The 14,347-nt window shown below is 39.5% G+C and overlaps 1 protein-coding gene across 5 annotated transcripts in view; it reads left to right on the forward strand.

The window, feature by feature from the left end:
- Window positions 1–215: 215 nt before the first annotated feature.
- Window positions 216–14,347, forward strand: part of PALS2 (protein associated with LIN7 2, MAGUK p55 family member) — a 105,457-nt gene continuing 91,325 nt past the window's right edge. For 2 of the 5 annotated variants that reach the window (XM_058527285.1, XM_058527282.1), the window contains exon 1: window positions 217–333. The gene's annotated coding sequence lies outside the window, so the exon portion shown is untranslated. Of the gene's footprint in view, window positions 334–770; window positions 1,040–14,347 lie in introns of those variants that run through there. The other 3 variants (XM_058527294.1, XM_058527291.1, XM_058527287.1) reach the window with 3 other exon arrangements.

Below are 14,347 nucleotides of genomic sequence, written 5' to 3' on the forward strand. Positions count from 1 at the left end.
CCGAGCGCGCGCTCCCCGGCGTCCGGCGCACGCGCAAGGCCGGGCGGGAGCGCGCCCCGGCGGCAGCGGCGGTGGGAGGAGGAGGAGGGGGAAGAGGAGGAGGAGGGCGGCCGAGGGGAGGCTGGCCGCGCGCGCGGTGGTGGCGGCGGCGGCGACCGGAGCCGGGCGGAGTAGGGAGCAAGGGAGTGGGCGGAGGGGAGCGAGAGCCGCATTTCCAGTTCCCAACTACGAGCCCCGAGTTTGTAAATGGGGCTGCTCGGCGGCGCCTGCGGCTGAGCGAGAGCAGCAGCGGCGGGCGTAGGAGAGCGGCGGAGGCGACCGAGGTGCGAGCCGGTGAGTTCCCGGGGCCCCCACGCCGCTCGGGTAACGGTCTCGCCGCACGCCGGGGCCGGCCGGAGGACGCCCTGTTGCTCGTCGCCGCGCGCCACGCGGGGACCCCGGCCCGCCCCGCCCCCTCGGCACCTGGGCTCCGGCGGGCGGGGGGCCGGGGTGGCGGAGGCGGCGCGGGTGGGGAGGGCTGCTCGGCGCGCCTGGCCCGGCCCGGCCCGCGCGGAAGGGACGCGCTTTCCCGGGTGCCTGGCTCCCGAGCTGCAGGCGGGCGGGCCGGAGCGCGGCAACGTGTCTGGCCCATGCTGCTGGCCGCCGCGCCGCGCCCCGCGCTCCCCACGCGCTCCCCGGCGCGGCCCCGGCTGGGGGCGCGCGGGGCCCCCTCCGGGCGCGGGGCGCCGGCGCGGACACCCTCTGCGGCGGGAGTGGTGTTAAAGCATGAATGGAGAGCCGCGCCGGGGGTGGTAGTTGCTGTGGCTGACACCTTCGGGGTCAGTCCCGAGAGGGGGCGATGCCGCCAGCTTCTGGCTTGCTCCCGAGCTCCGAGTTCTTGGAGGAGGAGGCTTTTTGCAACTACTGCTGCTACTTCCCAGGCACGAGACTCCAGTTGTTTGGCCAGAGTGCTTGTGGGCCGAGCACACGCTGCTCCGGAGGCGTTCGCTCCTGAGGCAGTGCTTGCCGATCCTGGGTACATTTATCTGGAACCAGAAAGGTGCTGGGGCCTTTTTCTTTCTGGCGGGGTGGAGGGCCAGGGGAGAGTCGATTGAGAGATCATATGGTCGGTATGATGACAGGATGTGGATTGGTTGGTGGGTATTTTTTGCAGAAGGACTTTTTAACACTTTATTGGGAGTTTAATCTCAATCTCACCACCTCCTGGGATTACAGCTCGAGATTACATCCATTAAACTTCCATCAGCAGGGGCATGCATTTGTGTAAGGGGGATTGGCGGCAGGCGAGGAAAGGAATTGAAGGCTGATGGGGAAGCTCAGAAAATTCTCCGCATTACTTATAAACAGCCTGTTAAGGTCTAGCTAGCCACGTTTTACTCTTTCCTACGCCTTTGGGGCTTGTTGGAATTTTACTTTATGCTTCCTGAATTGGTGGTCTTGTAGTATGGCTCGGAACATTTGAGGTGCGTTAAAATGCTCTTCAATTGGAGTATGATTTAGCAGCCATTTCTTCCAGTTAAATCTTTCAAATGGTCGTTGGGAAACTTATGTGTGTCGAATATATTAGGCGAGGTAACACAGTGTTATCAATGCGGAGATAGTTGGGTGCATAGGTATAACGGACCTCACGTAATATTGCTTATTTTAGGCATCTACTGTGCAATTATGATAAGGTATCAGGCCTGATTATAATCATGTCTTCTGAGGCCTTAGGTACAGTAAACAAAGAACTTTTGTAGGTTGTGTCATTTTGAGGTCATTTGTTTCTTAAATCTAACGTGTATTTAAATACATGTTTAAACATGTTTGCACAATGTGTTGTTACTTTTTAAGGTCCATTTTTTTTAATTTTAGACTGGGGTTACATAATATACAGAAGGTAAGACTTTTAATTCCTCTGTTTTATCCTATAGAGATTGCACACTAAATATCTTTATGGAAAAACATTCAGGGGTGTGTGTGTGTGCTTTTTTAATTGGTGCCACTCAATTCTTTTTCCATCTGGAATTTCAAAATGAATTATTTTACATTCTAGATTAAATAAACACTGGAAAATTAAGATGCTTACGCAAGTCTGGTAGCTCTATATAAGACAAGATCATTTTTTGCTGTTCTCTAGGCCAACTGTTGGATTTTTAAAAATGAATCATATTTTTCTTAAACATTTGAGGGAGCAGTTTGCTTTTTTTCTGAGTCTCATTTCAGGCTGAAATTGTTCCAGAAGAATACACAGCCTACTTCTCTCGTTCCTTTCCCTCTTTTTGCTTGGGATAACCAAGAAAATCAGAATCGTGAGACTCTGTATATGTTACCTTTTAAAAAGCTGTTTTTAAATCGAAGTTGTTTGTTTACTTACCATCTCTTTATATACTTTACCGTTTAATAATGGATGGTTAGCAGAAGACAACAGATGTTTTAATTAAATGCCTTTCACATTTTTGACATCCAAGCTTTGTTAAAAGTAGTAATATCAGCAAATTATTGCTGAGAGTTGCAAATAATACAGGGTTAGTGCTAGCCAAAGGCTGTGAAATTACAAAAACACTAAGGAAATAAATATTGAAAGAGGCAAGAGGACCCATTTGTACCTTTGACATCACTTACTGTGTTATAAATTACCTAGTTTTAGGTGGTTTTTGAAAAAGAGTATTTTGCAAATTAGACATTAGGTATATAACACTAATAATTTTCTTTTCCAAGGTGATTCATTTGGTAAGTGACTAGATTTGTGTCAGAACTCTACTTCAGGTAAATGTAGTTAATTTGCAAGGGGTGTCCCTGTATTTATTTCAGGAAGAATGAACCTGCCAATTAGATTAAGCAAATACTGGGCTGTCTGAGGATATTGTTAAGTTATTCCTTAAAAATTTTACTGAGAAAAATTTATGCTAGTTTTGTTTTGCCTGTAGGTTCTTTCCTTCCAAAAATAGTCTTCGCGTTTGGGAATGTCGTAAGAACAGATAAGCACAAGAGATCTCTTTACTGATATGGTGCTAGTATTGAATTCAAGATTTTATTTCTTCGTTGCGGGGACTAGGTTCTGCTTACAGTATTTTTGGTCAGTCTCACAGAAGCTGCAGTGATTTCCCCAGTCATCCTGTTATTTGTGTGTGACCACTGGGGGGAGACTTTACATTTTAGGTTAACCATATTTCTCCTTCACATACTCCAGCTGCTAATCATCCCTGGCACTTTGCCAAACTGCTGGAAATGTGTTGAGAAGGATGTACTCAGAATCAAGTCTTGATCAAGGTGTCTAATGACTTTTGTTTCTTGAGCTCACATCACACTCACAAAGTACCTCTCTTTATAGGTTGTGTTATTAACAGTCTACTTTTTGATCTGCTGTTAAATGGGCTAACTAAATATCTAACATCGTGAAAGGTGAGATCCATGAATACATTAGAGCTTTCAGAGACCTGACTTTACTGACATTAATCTTAGAAGCAATGTAGGTTTAATTAGTTGCTTAGTGTACACAGATATTGTCGAAAGATTGGGAGAGAACATCACTCTTCCGTGAGGTGTGCTATGTCTAAAACTCTTTAAATAGATTGGTCTCCTATTTTAATAAGCTTTTCGGAGGAGGAGATATTGAAGCATCCAAATTTCACCACATAGACGAAGTTCTTCCTTTATCACAGTAATAGAGATAAGATTAAAACTCACAACTTTCTTGGCCATTAAGCTGTGGCTGTTCTTAGCAGGTACAATAAAGTCAGAAATCTGGTTTCCACTGTTTCTCTTCTCACAGTATTTAACCTTGTTAATGTCCAATTCAATCATAGTGAAACTCAGTAAAAGAAAGGATGTTACATTTACAGTAGCTTAGAAAGAACTTAAGTTTTTATGTTCTTCCTTAACTAAGACCTTTGTACAGTCTTGATCATAGTAGATTCACTCACAGTATAATAAACAGGGTAGAATTTGGAATAGTTTCCATCATCTTATCATCCTAGATTCTTCTTTCCATTACGATGGCTTTACTTTGGTCCTAAAATTCTTTTTTTTTTTTTTTTTAATATAGTATACCAGAAGAGATATTTTCTGCTTAGGAAATGTCCATTCCTAGCTAGCGTCAGGGCTGTGTCAGATACTTGGGGATGGTAATTTCTAAAAGGCTGTCAAAGTTATCACTGTTGCAAGGCAGAATGAGAATTAAAGATAATATATGGAGTTTTTCATAAAGCTCAAGTTATTTTCAGATCCTTCCCACTACCTACTAGTTCCCATACATGATATGATCTCTACTTACTTCACCAACTTACGTCTTTTCGTCTTAGATCTGTTACCCCTTTATCACTACTCGAACATCTCCCTGATCTCCCTGTTTGCTGTATTCCATCTACACTGCTTTTCTTTTTGTCCTTCAGAAATGTCATGGCTTATTCCTGACTTAGGACTGTTCCCTCTGCCTGGAATTCTCTTCCTAAAACATTACGAGTGACTCCTTTTCATCATTTTAGGTTTCAGTTCAAATACTACCTTCTCAGACAAGCAGTATCATCTAACTACCCTTTTGGAATGATACTATCCTCATTTCCCTCTATCTCATTGCCTTTTTTAAAAAAAAAATTCTACAAACCACTTATCAGTATCTGAAATTGTATTTTTATGTTTTATCATCTGTATAATCTCACTAGATTGTAAGCCCCGTGAGAACAGTGATTTTGTCTCTCTTGTTTAATGCTGTGTTTCAAGGATTTAGACCTGTTCCTGGCACACAGCTGTCATTAAATAAATATTCCTTTTTTAAAAACCTGAGGTTCTGTTCTTCCTGAGGTTTTGGTGTTAAAATGTCCCTTTGTGAAATGATATGAGTAGACAGTAATTGTAATAAGCAGGCCATTTTTGGCTGTAATAGAAATCCATCTAGCTGGTATAAGCAAGAGGTGAGATTTATTGTGAAGATGCAGGGAGTGTCTGATGGAATCCAAAGGTTGGGCCTCAGAGACTCCAGTGCCAGCACGGTGCACTTCATCTCTTCTCTTTATTCCTCACTGTGCATTTGTTTCATCTCTTCTCTTGCTGCAGAGGACCAATTCCTAGTCCTCTTAGTGGACAATATGGCCACCAGCAGCTCCTAAGTTTTCCCAGTACCAGCCCAGATAACAGGAAACAGGTTCATCTAGCACCCATCCCTCCCCTGTTCAACAAACTGTGTATATTATTAGAACTTGGTTGTACTTGCTGTACCCATGTGCAGTGGGATTGGAGAGACAACCCATGTAGATGCCCCAGGGATAATTAATGTTCACATTAATGTTGACCACCCCCAAAAGGCTGGTTTCCCCTCTTTTAAATTTTGCTAGTATATGACGTTGGAAGATTTGAAAAGCACTCTTCTGGGGATATACAAAAGAAATATCCTTTCTTTCGTGGAAGGAATTTATAGTTTGGTTGAGGACGATGAAATATATACATGAAGGAAAGAAACAATCAATAAAAATAGCATGGTGATAATACAAGAACGGAGAAAAATATTTGTGACTTATATTACAGACAAAAGGCTAACTTCCTAAATATATAAAGCGTACCTGCAAATTAATAAGAAAAGGACCAACCATGAAGTGGGCAAAGATCGTGAATAGATAGTTCACAGAAAAGGAAATCCAAATGGTTGTTAAGCATATATAAAGATATTAAACTTCATTTATGATATACTATATTTATGATATCATTTATTATATACATAAGCTTTATGATATAAGTATCATAAATTAAAGCTGAGATCCCATTTTCATCTATTAGATTGACAGATCAAAAAAGTTTGATAGGGGCCAGCCCTGTGGCGCAGTGGTTAAGTGCATGTGCTCCGCTGCGGCGGCCCTGGGTTCGCAGGTTCGGATCCCAGGCACGCACTGACACACCGCTTGCTAAGCCATGCTGTGGCGGCATCCCATATAAAGTAGAGGAGGATGAGCACAGATGTTAGCCCAGGGCCAATCTTCCTCAAGAAAAAAGGGGAGGATTGGCATTAGATGTTAGCTCAGGGCTAGTCCTTCTCACCAAACAAAACAAAACAAAACAAAATGTTTGATAGTGCTTTTGAAGAGAATGGAGACCAGCAGGTGCTCTCTCACATTGCTGGTAGAAATATATTTCAATAGAATTAGATGTGATTGGAATTTCTGAAGAGTACTAAGGTAGATAGAAATACCTAGGAATATGTATAAATTGATGTCATTGTTGGTGGGAGAGGAAAGAGCTAAGGTACAACTTATCTATCTGGACACTAACTTGTGTTGCTTTCTTTTTGGCTTTAGTCATGAAACAAACCCAGGCTAGGGTAAAGCCAGCAAGATCCGTCATCCGTCTGTCCTTCTGTGTCAGTCCCCCACCCCCCACCCCACCCAAAGGAGATCTCTTTTAGGGTTATATTTAGTTCCCCTTCCCAGATCACATGGTCTTCTACTCTAGTACTGGTGAAGTTTGTTTCTAAATCACTGAGATTTCCATATACTTTGTATCTTTCAGAGCCTAGCACTTGGTTGACTACTTAGTAGCACTTAAGTAAAGATTGAAGGGACCGAGCACTTAAGTAAAGATTGAAGTGAACCAGCTTAGCTTATTAGCTTTTTATAGAGCCATTTCATAATTTTATGCTTTTGGAACTCTTTCATAAAAAGTGATTTAGAATTTCACACGATAAATGTATTTAGGATTTTATTACGGTAAATGGTCAGTACAGCAGTTTTATAAATTGTTTATTATATGATATGTTAATGGAACTTTACTTTTACGTGGTTCCTTTGTTCTGTAAACATTGTAAGATCTTAGTTGGGTTAGGTAAATGTTCTGAAAAGGTGGGGGAGGGCAGCTGAAGATGCATGGAACTTTTCTAGAAAAATTTTTGAGCAAGTGTGAGGAAAATGACTGAGCCAATCAAGGGCCATCTGCTTAAGAAAGGAAAAGTGAAGAGTGAGGGATTCATTTAGAGCAAGTCTGTGGTAGAACCCAGAGGGGCTATATCTTGGGAGGAGTTTTAACCTAGGATAATGCTAAGCTGATTTAGTTGAATGCATACTTTGAGGAAATAATTTATAGTTTATGATATTTTTATTCTGTAGGTCATTTTTACCATGAATTGACTCTGGTACAGGGGTACCACCTAAGTGGGCATCAGAATCCTTTAGACTTATCTTACACCAGAAAACTCTAAATTAGTAGGTCTGGTGTAGGGCCAGAGCATGTTTATATTTTTAAAGTCCCCAAGGGCTAATATTTGTAAAACAATACATCCTATAAATTATAACCAAATCTATTAGTCAGCATAGCTTTCAGGGTCCTATACGATTTAGGTCACTCAAACCCTAGAACTTGGTCTGTCTCACCGTGGTCTCTACTTTAGCCGTATTGATACCTCTACAAGCATCTAATTGATTTCCATTGCTTTGCTCACTTTCACACTCTTCCCTTCTTTGCTGCCTTGTTTCTTCTCTACTAATAAATGTTTGAGCTTGCTTCCCCCAAGAAGCTCTCATTGGCTGGCCTCATCCACAATTTATCTTTTCAGTACAGGACAAATTATAACAACACTTACATAACTGGCAAGTACGCATCATATCAGTGGCTGATTCATGTGTTTTCACTCATATTAGCCTTGCACATATATGCCTGGTTTTTACTGTTGGAATGTCCTTGTTTTTAACTCGCACTATCAAGAACTTAGAGCTTAGTCATAGTTGGCTTAGTGTTGATAGTGACATCAACAGTATTATTGAATGCTTACTGTGTTTCCTTATCTCATTTGCTCACCAACAACTTTTTAAATCAAAATAAAACCCTTACATGATTGTTTTGGTTTCCTGTGGCTGCTGTAACAAATTGCCACAAACTTGGTGGCTTAAAACAACAGAAATTGATTCTCTCACAATTCTGGAGGCCAGACATCTGAAATCAGTATCGTTGAGGCCAAATCAAGGTGTCAGCAGGGCCATGCTCCCTCCAAAGACTCAAGAGGAGAATCTGTTCCTTGCCTCTTCCACAGTTTGTGGTGGCTGCCAGCATTCCTTAGCTTGTGGTTGCATTACTCCAATCTTCAAGGCCAAGGTTTCAAATCTCTCAACTCTGTTCTTCTCCTTGCCTTCGTGTGTGTGTGTGTGTGTGTGTGTGTGTGAGTGAGAGAGAGAGAGAGAGAGAAATATTTCCCTCTGCCTCTCTCTTATAAGCACACATATGATGGCATTTAGAGCCCACCTCATATCTAGGATAATCTCCCCATCATGAGATCCTTAACTTAATCATGTCTGCAAAGACCCTTTTTCCAAATAAGGCAGTGTTCACAGGTTCCAGGGACTAAGATATGGATATCTTTTGGGGGACCAGTATTCAGCCTACCAGCATGATAGTCCAAATGGTCCAGAAAAGGAGAGCTGGTAAAACTTTTTTTGCCACATCCTTGTCCCTCTCTTTCTAATTCAGTGTTTCTTAGCCAGGCACAGTTTTGCTGCCCTCCCCTCACTCCTTCAGGGACATTGGCTGTCATAGGATTGCTATTAGCATCTATCAGATAGAGGCCAAGGATGCTACAAACAACGGACAGGATGGACCCCCACAACCAAGAATTATCTAGCCCAAAATGTCGTAGTGCTGATGTTGAGAAACACTGTTCTAGAGGTGACTATTGCCAATAGCTTCTTGTGTATCATTCGTGAAAAAAATTGTATGCCTATATCAGCACACACCGTGAGTAAAATCCTCTAATTTGATTTGATGATGACTGCTGGTAGTTTTTGGTTGGTTGAAAGTTGATTTAGATGAGAAGCCATAAAAAATGATTCACGCATACCTTAAAAAATGTATTTTTACTTAAAAAATGTAAATAGACATTCATGTGTCGGTCTTTTCTTTGAGTATGTATCTTTTGCCTGGAGCTCTGGGTCACCATTCTTATCTAAACTAGTGTGTTATCACCGGTTCCTAGCTTTGGAGCAAGAGCTCAATGGTTTCTGAAGGAATCTGAGTGTAGCATCTAGTTTTTTATGACTTCTCAGTTGTTTATAGTTGTCTTGCTCATGCTTGATTATACAGCAGTTTGGCTCTTTGTTTTCCTGTTTTGTCACTTGCTTTCTTTGAGTCTTTCCAAAGTGTTCACGTGGTTTTCATATAAAGAACAATAGACCTCCCATGGTCTCTTATCAAATACAATATAGTATGTATAGACATATAAAGAAGAAGAAATCCTTTTTTGTACAAAAACAGTGGCTCTCTAAGATATTGGGAATACTACTCACAGTTGCCACTCATTTGAATAGCTTCTAATCTGGTGATCTAGTGAGAGCTAATGTCACAGTTGCTTCCAAATTTTGGGATATTTTAGAAAATTTTGTTTTAATACTCTAATGACAGAGTTTATAAATTATCTGTAGGATATTACCATAAATATTTTATTGCAATTACCAGCTTAATACTTGAATTACTTTTCTACTAAAGGAAGCATTGGCTTTTCATTAACTATAATAAACATTATTTAGGGTTTTGCTTAGTAGCAAAACATTTTCACTGCTTCTTTTATAGTAAGTCATACAATTCCTTGAAAGTAGGTACTTTATTTTATTATTTTCTTACTCAGCATGGCAGGAGAGTAAGAGACATGGGTTGGAATCCCAGTTTTTCTAACTCTCAGCTCTTTTACTTTGTTCGGGACACACAGCTTTATTCGGTACAAACAGTAAGGTTGCTGGCAGATGCATCTGGAGTCCCCACTGAATTCAGTATATCTCATCTCTAAAATAGCGATGATAATGTTTACTTTGTAAAGTTGGTGTAACGTTTTTATTGGATAATATGTATATTAAGTGTCTAGCACAGAGTCTGGTGCGTGTTAAATGTTAGTAAATGTCAGTATCCTTTCCTTCTGTTACCATCTGGTACAGTGTTCCGTGTACAGTGGATAATATTTGTTGAGTAAACATGTTTTCAGATGCCTTTGCTTGGTTTATTACTTTGCTTTTTTTTCTCTCCAGTGTAATAACTATGTCTTGTTTAGAAAATATTTTTTAAAAGAACTTTGCTTTTTAAGTAGTCCAATAAATTATGAGTTGACTAAAGTTGACAAGTATTATTTTTACCTGACATTTCAGTGTGTTTATAAAGGCAAATTAAGTATTGGGTGGAAAGATGACTATGTGACCTCAGATTCCTTCCAACATAATCTAAAGATTTTATAGAATTCACACGATCCTGATTTTTCCTCATGATTTCCCCCTAAAAGTCTACAGAAGTAAGCAGTGTTTGATAATGCAACATTTTGTTTTGAATGAAGAAAATGACCATACTTATAATATGTTCATAATGGTCCATTATCGTATAGCAGGAATTCTTGAGTATTTTGAATGAATGTGACTGTCTTCAAGTTGATTTGTCTTTTAATTTTATCTAGACTATGTATGTCCATATACATATAATAAAATGTTTTATGGAAAATTTAACATAAATAAAAATATTTGCCTTTTTATTCATCTATTAAATATCCTTCTACCTGAGACTTTGGTATAAGGAACTTGAGTAACTGAGTTAAAGAAGTTTAATTCATTGAAGTTGCTTGTTTTAGAAATTAAATGATCGTCATTAATATTTTTATATGAATTAATTCGGGTATTTTTCATTTTCTTTTTTAAACTAGTAATCTTTTGGAATAGGGGATAAGTGAAAAAAATTTAAACCACGTTTTTAAGAAAGTTGGAACACCTTGTGAGGCAAATAGGCAAAGCTGTCACAGTATGACCTCTCCTTCCTTAGCATTAGGTTCTTGAAAACCCCAAGGTAGAGAAAATTTTCCTGAAGGAATTTAAGATGTTATGGGAGAAATAAGATTAAGGAGTCTGAGATTGTGAATGAATGAACCCATAAATATCTTTATAAACTTTTAATGTTCACCCAATTAAAACATGAAATAAAATATATCAAATAGATTATCAACAGTATTTTATGTAATTCAATTTGGAAATACCAGGTGCTATACAATCAGTTTCCATTTACCACTAGTTGCTTGAAAGAAACTTTTCAGGATTTCCAGTCTGGGGGAGGGGAAGTGCTCAGGAATCATAAGAAGCATTTTTTAGGGTGTCTTATTCAGATCCTGTCTTATTTTCACTTAGAAGTTACTAACTCCAACTTCTGATTCCAGCTGCTGTTCTAGAGACAGCATAACTTGGATGTTTGAGATAAAAAATAAGCTTTTACTAACCTTTATTTAACTCACTCGGCTTGCTATAGCCCAGTGGGTATTTATAGTTCTCTTCCACCCATGATAATTTCATGCCAGCACTCATCAGAACATGACATAATGGAACGCTGACTTGGCTCTGTCTGTCCTTCTCATTCTCATCTCCTTTCCGACAGACTGTGATTCTAGATGGAAGGCTGGAAATTTGTTTTGCCTCTCCTTCTCTCTTCTAAGAGTGCACTGCAAATACCTCCTACTCCTACTCTGCCATCTCCTTATTTCCCTTCTCTTTTATCTTCCAAACCTGCCGTTCTCTCTTTCCCAAAATATCTCCAAAAAGAGCAACCTAGAATTTGTTACACTGACACAGATATTTTCACCAAAAGTAAATCTGTCTATGTATGTACATACTGGACTTTCACATAATAAAAGGATTACTTTATATAGTTTGAGGGAAAAAACTGTCTTTGTATCCCCTCAGCTAAGCATTGTCCCATGATCATAGGCAATGCTTAGTATTTATTATTGAACAAATTGGGAAACAACACAAATTAGCATATAAACAATGTTTTATCATGTGCAGTAGACTGTAAGTTCTGAAAGAGTTTAGGAAAAGAAATTCTTGTCTGTAGGGAGGGACTTGGTACTCATTTGATTGAATTAATTTTGAGATGAGTCCTAGAGCCTTTTTAGCTCTAACACTTTGATTCTAAAAGTTTTATTATATTCTCTAAATTTAAGCAGGTTATTCTCAACTACATTTGACCCCTTTATTATTATTAAAGGATAGAAAAGTTCTTTTGAGACCACTTGCCTGGGTATTAAGTAGTAAGTCAAATTTCATTTATCCCTGCATGATATACCATTACTTTCAAAGGAAGGATATTTACAGTAATGATGATGGATGAGCTGGGTGGATGAGTGGGTGTTGTTGGGGGGAGGAGCAGAGGAACTGTAAAAATCAGGAAAAAGACAAACTTAGAAAATCAAGATACTGATAGTAAGGAAGATGATAAGAATATTAAACAAGGAATATTGAAACAAATTTTAAAAGCATTTGAATGCCTGACATGTACTTAAAACAATCTTAGAAGTTGTGGGGACATAGAAGTATGTGACTTGATTTTTATTATCAGAAAGCATATAAAGTATGATCATGGGCCTTCCTCTCTGACAATTAAAAAAATTTTTTTCTGGTTTTATTGAGAAATAATTGACATCACTGTATAAGTTTAAGATGTACAGCATGATGGTTTGATTTATATATATTGTGAAATGCTTACCACAATAGGTTCAGCTAATGTCGGTCTTCTCATATAGATACAATAAAAAGACAAGAAAAAAGGAAAAAAATTTTCTCCTTGTGGTGAGAAGTCCTAGGATGTACTCTCTTAGCACCTTTTCTATATGTCATACATCAGTGATAGCTATAGTTCTGACAGTTTTTTTTAATTTCACCAAAGAACTGTATAGCAAATACCTCTTGCAACCATGACCACACTTTCTCTAGAAAACTAAATTATTATGAGACATTTACTAAGTCAGCAAGAAAAGTGGAGTGATTTTGATGCTGGAAACATCAAACTATATTAGCTTGATGCATCTATTTGCATTATTTAGAGTATACCAGTGATTCTTTAAGGGGGCAGTTTTGCCTCCCAGGACATTTGGTAATATCTGAAGATATTTTTGGATGTCACAGCTGGGGTGGTGATGGGGGTGCTTACCAGCATCTAGTGGGTAGAGGCCAGGGATGCGACTAAACAGCTCATTGGACAGCCCCCTCCCCCTCCATAGCAAGGAATCATCTGGCCCAAGATGTCAGCAGTGCCAAGATTGAGAGACTCCGGAATATAGAGTAGGCAAGCTCTCCCCTGGGCGATTTTTGAGACCTGGGTCAATTTCTTTTTTCTTTTTTTCTGGGCTTGACCAGATACTGTCCTTCTGTTAACACACTTTCTTCCAACAGCTTACAATACACTTGATTGTCACTGTTTTCTTTATTGTCTTCTTATCCTAAGGGTATATCTTAGACACTTTGATTGGACAAATATTTTTAAATACTTCTATGCATCTTCTCTTAGGGTGGCTTTTTTCTGCTATGTTTATGTATCTTATGTTTCCTTTTACAAATTCAGTTCTTGTGGGATTACCCTATTTCTGAGTTCTGAGGGCCTTTTGATGTGATTTCTTAAGTACTTTCTTTTGCAAGAAGGCTTTCCATGTGCTTCAAGTCTCAGGTCTGAGTTGAGCTAGTTCTTGAGTCCCGGTTTTTTTCTGATAGTGTTTGAATCTGTTCTAATTTTTTTGTGTAAGAATTTTTTTCTGACAATGTGTGAAACTGTTCTAATCTTTCTGTATACAAGAAGTTTATTTAAATAAAATGCTTAACTTAAAGGAAAAACCATCTAGGAGTTATTTCTTTTAGAATAATTTTATCCATACATAGATAAAGATTGTCCTACATATAACAACTACATACAAAAAGATTTTATAGTGGTTTCATAATGATAAGTGAAAAACATTGAAATTCTAGAATAAAACAAGGAATGCAACGATTTTTGTTTGGTTTTTTTGTTATTATTAAACAGCAAAATAACTCAGAACTTAGAATATAAAGGTAAAAACTGAACGAACATATCTCTAATGGCAAAAGGGGAATGTTTTCAAAGAACTAGCTTATTTTTTCCTTAGCCTACCTCAATTTCATGTTGATCTAAGCACATTGGCCCTTTATTAAAATATAGGGGCAGGATGCCTGTGTATAACAGCTACTCTGTGTGCAGTAAAGGAATAGGGAGGGAAAGCAAATGTATAGAGGGAAATGCTTCTGTAGTAGTCAGGGTGTGGTGGATCCAAAGTCTGTGTGTGTGTGTGTGTGTGTGTGTGTGTGTGTGTGTGTGTGTGTGTGTGTGTGTGGAGAATTTGTTATGTTTGGGAGGCAAAGTTCTGGAGTAAGTGTTGGTTTTCTTTTTAGTAAATATTTTCAGGGGCCGGCCCAGTAGCAGAAGCCGTTAAGTGCGCACGCTCCGCTGCGGCAGCCCGGGGTTCGCCAGTTCAGATGCCAGACGCGCACCGACGCGCTACTTGTTAGGCCATGCTGTGGCGGTGTCCCATATAAAGTAGAGGAAGATGGGCACAGATGTTAGCCCAGGGCCAGTCTTCCTGAGCAAAAAA

The sequence above is a fragment of the Diceros bicornis genome, chromosome 3, assembly GCF_020826845.1.
Source record: "Diceros bicornis minor isolate mBicDic1 chromosome 3, mDicBic1.mat.cur, whole genome shotgun sequence".
In the NCBI taxonomy this organism is placed as follows: Eukaryota; Metazoa; Chordata; class Mammalia; order Perissodactyla; family Rhinocerotidae; genus Diceros; species Diceros bicornis.